Raw genomic sequence first — 6,446 nt, 5'->3', positions numbered from 1 at the left:
GATAAGACAAAGCTAATATAATAAAATATAAGACAATGCTAGCAACCAATAATAATATCATTAATAACATTAATATAAATAATAATAACAATGATGGTAATAATAAAAATAGTAATAATGATAATAATAATTATTATAATTAGCAAGGCCAATGGTAAACAACTCTGCTTATTAATTCAAAGTTGAATTTTATATATAAAATTGCTATAAGTTTATTAAAAATGCATTAATAACAATGCTTGCTGAGAATATAATTAAATAAATACTTTTAAACAATGAAAATTAAACTTCTTCAACGCAACTTAAATGTTACCTTAATTATATTTATTGTCAATTCAAATTGAATCTGATCCCAATTAAGAATACTACTGTCTTTGTAATAATGGTATATTTGAAGATTAAGTTTTTAAAGACTCACATGAATATAACTTCTTTTTAAACTAACAATAAACTAATAATGACTAAATTTCTATTCTATTTATACAAACTTTAAATGCCGTTAAAAATAACATAATATTTTGACGGTCAGGTAAATCGTTTTTAAATCATCACCCACTATCTGGTCTACTCATGATTGATACTCATGTGGGATCGGAATTTCCTTGGTTAGCGATTCCACGGCTTAACAAAAAACGTTTGACGTTTGACAAAAAACACGTAATTTTCATAAACTTTGCTCTCTTATATCTTTTTGTATGGTTAAGCCAGCGCTTTGAGGTTTTTTGCATCAGTTAGTGTTACTCAATCTCTTTCCAACCATATATAGAAAGTACTAAGCTTTGAACGGCTTCATTTATATATTACCCATATCTTGAGACCACTTTTCATAAAAAAACTTGCCGCGGTAACGTTTTTTTAAAACGAAGCTTTTGAAGGTAAGGATTCCTAAGACCTTAAACACATCTAATTTTTATGAAACTTTCCTTATTTATTAGGAAAAGGACGAGGAATCTAATGGAATCTGGACGTTTTTTAACATTTATACAAAAAATTTTAGTTCTCAGCGTTTAAAAACTTCTAGGTTGATATATATAGAAAAAAAATGTTTTCGAAAAACGTCCGGGTGGAAATTGCAAGTTTAGCCTTTCCTCTATTTAAATCAAGTATTTATTTAAGTTTACCTAAAGAATTGGTACTTAGGATTTGCATATATAAATTATGTGTATATATATATGCTTTTGTTCGCGTATTTAATGACGTTATCTGTTTTGATTTTTGCGTTTGTTTTGGTTAAATTATGAAAATTAAATTGAAAGTGAAAGTAAGTGAAATAAGTTTTAGAACAAAAACATTTTTCTGTGTTATTTTCATTTTTTTTTTATCTAAGGCGTTTTCATAGGTTCACATAAGCAATCTTAAAGAGTAAGTTTCTTACTTTATACTTATTTAGTTTTTGAATTTATATATTTTTAAAATGTTTTGAATTTATATATTTTTAAAATGAATTAACAAAATGTTTTTAACACGTTATTGTGTATCTGTGTTTCTGCTGTTATACCTGCCTATTGCAGTTGTAAGTACTCCAAATTTCAGAAAGTTCGTTTGCTATAAGTTATTTTTATTAAAAATTAAATTTTAACTTTATTGAAGAATCTTCTGTCTGCTAAATAGGTTATTCTGAATAATTTCGACAGATTTTAATGCCCTTTTGCAGTAATTTACTGACCGGTCTGTAAATTAAACAATAATTTCAAAATGATGTATGACTTGGATTCCATGATTCCTTTATGCATATTTGTATGGTGTAATTATAATATAACCCCAAATTTTATTTTCCAAAACTAAGTAAATATGTGAAAGCCATCTATCTGTAAAATAGATGATTCTGGTAAATCTCGTCAGTTAAACAAAAAAACTTTGGGGTATTTTATTTTCTTATAATTGTTGGATCACTATGGAAAATTTAAAGTCAAATTTAATAATGGTTTAAAAGTTATTCTAAAGACAATATGACACCAAAACTAAGTAAATAAGTTAAAACCCACAGTCTGGAAAGTAGAAAAATCTGGATATTCCCGACTGATTTAAATAAAATTATTTTGGTATTTTATTTTCTCATAGTTAGTGAACCAATATGGAAAATTTCAAGTCAAATATAATAACGGTTCAAGAGTTATTCAAGAGTCAATATGACACAAAAACTAAGTAAATAAGTAAAAACCCTCAGTCTGTAAAATAGACAGTTCTGGGCAATCCCGACAGAATTAAAAAAATTTTCTTTTTGTATTTTATTTTCTTATAGTTGTTGAATCAATATGGAAAACTTCAAGTCAAATGTAATAACGGTTCAAAAGTTATTCAAAAGTCAATATGATCCAAAAATTCTCTCTTTTTCGGTGCCATTACACTGCAAATTTTCCATACTTTAGCCCTATAACTTTTGTCAAAAAATCATCAATTTTTGCACTAAAAAAAATTCAATAACTTTGGATCCGCTTAACTTCAAAGGTCGAATGACCCCATCAAGGTCAAGCTCTATACGATGATATAAATTATATATGTTTTTTTAAATTATAAAAAAATCGTCCGGAATGGCTACCTTGGTTGCATGCAATTACCACAAGTTTTTAACTAAATGAATAAAATTATGAAATAATATTCGAAAAAATATCCTGAATTCAATAAAAAAGATGGAAGGCCAAGACTAAGAGTTTCAAGGCAACATGTTGCAAGGTCAATAGTATCGATACTCTTATCTTGATATATGACCAAGACCAAGGATAATGCAGAGATCAAGGACTAAAAACTCTAGTTAAGACGACAACAACTTTATAAAAGGAATAGCTTGAGCCTTTCACAACAAATTTACAACTTGCAATGCATTTTTAATGTGTTATTTAGCTTATAATCATACGGTTATTTTAAAAATAGTTGAATGTAGGCCACCATGTTTTATACAAAACCTTGTTCTGGGTTGGCGGGACGGAACTAAAGTTCCTCAAATGTTCCGTGAATTTTTGTTCAAGTTGTGTTCACACGAGAGGATATTTGTTCATATTTCATGTTCCACGAAATGTTCCGTCAAATGTACCCTCGTGTGAATAGCCTATAACGGAGATCAGTAATATTAAAAACAAAGCCTAAAACCCAGTGCCGAGGGTAAGCTACCCATTCCCCTTAAATTAGAGGGGGAGAGGTGGGGAGAGCTAAAATGTGTGCCCTTTTGCTAATATAAGGAGCTTTTTATTTTAGCAAAACCTAGCGGTAAAATTTGGAAGATTTTGAGACCCTAATGACACGTTATTGGGGGCCTCTGTCCCATTAACCACGGCACGGCTAAAACCTGTATTTTGCCCACTCAAAAAATAGGCTGCCTGAAATACGCCTTACTCAGGGCCAATATATAAGGGGTAGCATATGTGCATGGGTGCCCGGAGGATTTTTTGATGTTCCAGATAGGACACTTTCACGCATTGTGCTAACTCCAAACTTAAGTATGTTTATTAGGGTGTGTCGATTTTTACTTTTTTTTGAAATTTTATGATGGCTAGTATTTCTTTTTTGTAAATCAGTATGCAAAACATGAAAATAATTTTTTTTTTTTTTTAAATCTCTTAAGCTACTTTTTTTCACCCTTAAACTATTATTTTTTTGGACTTAGTTATTCTTGAAACTAAAGTTTGCTGAAATCTCCGAAGAAGATCGCATTTATTTACCAAACCATGTAGTAAACTAAAATATAACTTTGTGCACAAAATTCGCTATTTCAAAACTTAGTTTATTAAACAACGTGTGAATAACAAATATATTTTAAGTATACACTCTCCTTTTCGCAATGGTTATATTTTTTGGATTACATAAGAATGATGATTTAAAGTTGTTTAATTTAACTGTGTGTTTTACAAGTTGAAAAAACTACAATTTATAATGCTTTGCTATTAAATTTTAATACTTTTTAAAATGTATATATATATACATATATATATATATATATATATATATATATATATATATATATATATATATATATATATATATATATATATATATATATATATATATGTTTGTACATATATATATATATATATATATATATATATATATATATATATATATACAGTGCCGGCTCCAGGTATTTTGCCGCCCGAGGCAAAATCCCAGTTTGCTGCCCTAACTAAAAAGCAGCAATATATTAAAAAAATACCTTAAAGTAAAACTATGAGTAACCTATAAAATCGTATATTTGCAAAACATTAGATCCAAACAGTACAAACACCAAAAGCAAGCAAAATACATACAAAATGGGCATATTTTAACATGACTTAGTGAAAGAAGTTTACTTTCATACTCTTTCCAGATGCAAAAGCCTTCAATAATTCAGTAAAATCTAATTTTTTAGCCATATCACTTTCTATGGAAATTAAAGAAAGACCTATCAAACAATTTTGTGACACACCCAGTATCAGTTGCATCTGGAGAGCGTAGTTTTTCAAAATTGAAATTAATTAAAGATTACTTAAGTAAATCTTAAGTAATCTTTAATTAATTTCAATTTTGAAAAACTACGCTCTCCAGATGCAACTGATACTGGCTGTGTTAACAGAATTCGTAAAGCAATAGAAACATTTGGAGTGAAATTATTGTTTCTTAAAATAAACTCTAGTACTTTTAATGGTGACGTTTTTGGTTCAATTAATTCAGACAATGCAAGCAATTCATCTAATAATTCCATGCCATCAATATCTGCAGAAGTATCTGTGCTTAATATTTTTTGAAGATTTAAACATTTTTCTCTAAGACTTTTCTTCGAAAAATCTTTTTTAATATTTGCAATATCATACAGGAATTGAAAAGCATCACAGTGTTCATTTAACTGGTTAAACCTTTCTTCAATAGAATTTATAGCACTATCCAAAATGCAATAAAAACATTCTACTTTAAATCTTTCTTTTGGATTTATAATGGGATTATCTTGAGTTTCATAAGAAACCATTTGTTTTTTAAACCTTGGTCTAATAGAAACTTCAAATAAAAATGATGGCTCCAAATCTAATTCAGCTGCAATTAATTCTGCATTATCAGTTACTGTGATATGGTTCAATACTTTGAACCAAGTAAATATCAGTTTACTTGGTTCAAAGTATTGAACAATATCACAGTACAGCAACAAAACTTAAAGTTTTTCATCTTTTGAGCTAATACCTCTGCTTCATGTCGTGAAGATGGATCATAAGAAATGTCCTGGCTGATTTCAAAATGAGAATCAAAGATTTCTCTAGCACAGTATTGAAAAAGTTGCACAGCTTCAATCCTGCTTTGCCATCTTGTTGTGCTCAAAGGTTTTGGAAAGATTTTTTTTCCAAGATGGTTTTTCAAAACTGTCCTTCTACGAGATGATCCATTAAGAAAGTTATAAATGGCTTGCACCATTCCAAAATAAGCCACTGCCTCTTTAGATGATTTTGCAACATCATTAACGACCAAATTTAATTAATGAGTATGACATGGTACAAAGAAGACTCTGCTGTTCTTTTCCAATATTCTTTTTTGCACTCCTGACTGATGTCCTTTCATATTCGCACCGTTGTCGTAGCCCTGTCTACGCATATCTTCAATTGGAATCCCAATTTGAGTCAACATTTGTAGAATAACATCTGTGAGTGCTGCGCCAGTTGTCTGCTCTACAGGTATGAAATCGATGAAATGTTCACAGACTTTAACTTCAGCATTTTCCATCTGAACAAAAGCAGCACAATTGACATTTGTTCCACTTTACTTACATCTTGGGTACAATCCACTATAATGGAAAAATATTTTGCCATTTTCAATTTTGACAAAGTTTCTTCACGAATTCGTCTTGCAATTATTTGAATGAGTTCATTTTGTATATTTTTCCCCAAGTAATGGGTGTTAATCTCCTCATTCTTTATTTGGTGAATGAGGAGAAGAATAAAGAAGGGGATCGTACCTTTTTCTTTATTTTGCCATAACTGCATCAAACTATTCTATCAGTTCAACTAGTTTTAGGAAGTTTCCATTACTTTTCTCTTGTAAAACATCAGAAGTTCCACAAAAGACAAGACAATGTTCTCCTAAAAATGTCACTATTACAAATAATCTTTCCAGAACTAACTGCCAACGCTGTATCTCTGCACTGAGAAGTCGTTGTTGTGATGCATAAATTGTTTTGTCGGTATCTAGTCTGTTTTCTAATTCCACTAATTTGCTTAATGAACAGATATAATTTTTAGAAGTTTCATGTTCTTTCAGCTGTCTGTGCAAAATTTCAGTCTGCAAAATCGATTGTTTTCAAATGTATGTCCATGTCACCAAACAACTTACATGAGAAACAAAACACACCATTTTTTCTTTTAAAGTATATAAGCCAGGATCTTTTAACAACTTCACCATTCTTGAGTACTTTTTGCGTGCATGAAGGATTAAATCTTCTGTTTTTGGTATTGACAGGAAATAGAAAAGATGGATTAGGTGCTGATGGACCATTT

The sequence above is a fragment of the Hydra vulgaris genome, chromosome 14 (assembly GCF_038396675.1).
Source record: "Hydra vulgaris chromosome 14, alternate assembly HydraT2T_AEP".
Lineage (NCBI taxonomy): Eukaryota > Metazoa > Cnidaria > Hydrozoa > Anthoathecata > Hydridae > Hydra > Hydra vulgaris.
Note: the sequence above shows the minus strand (reverse complement) of the source record.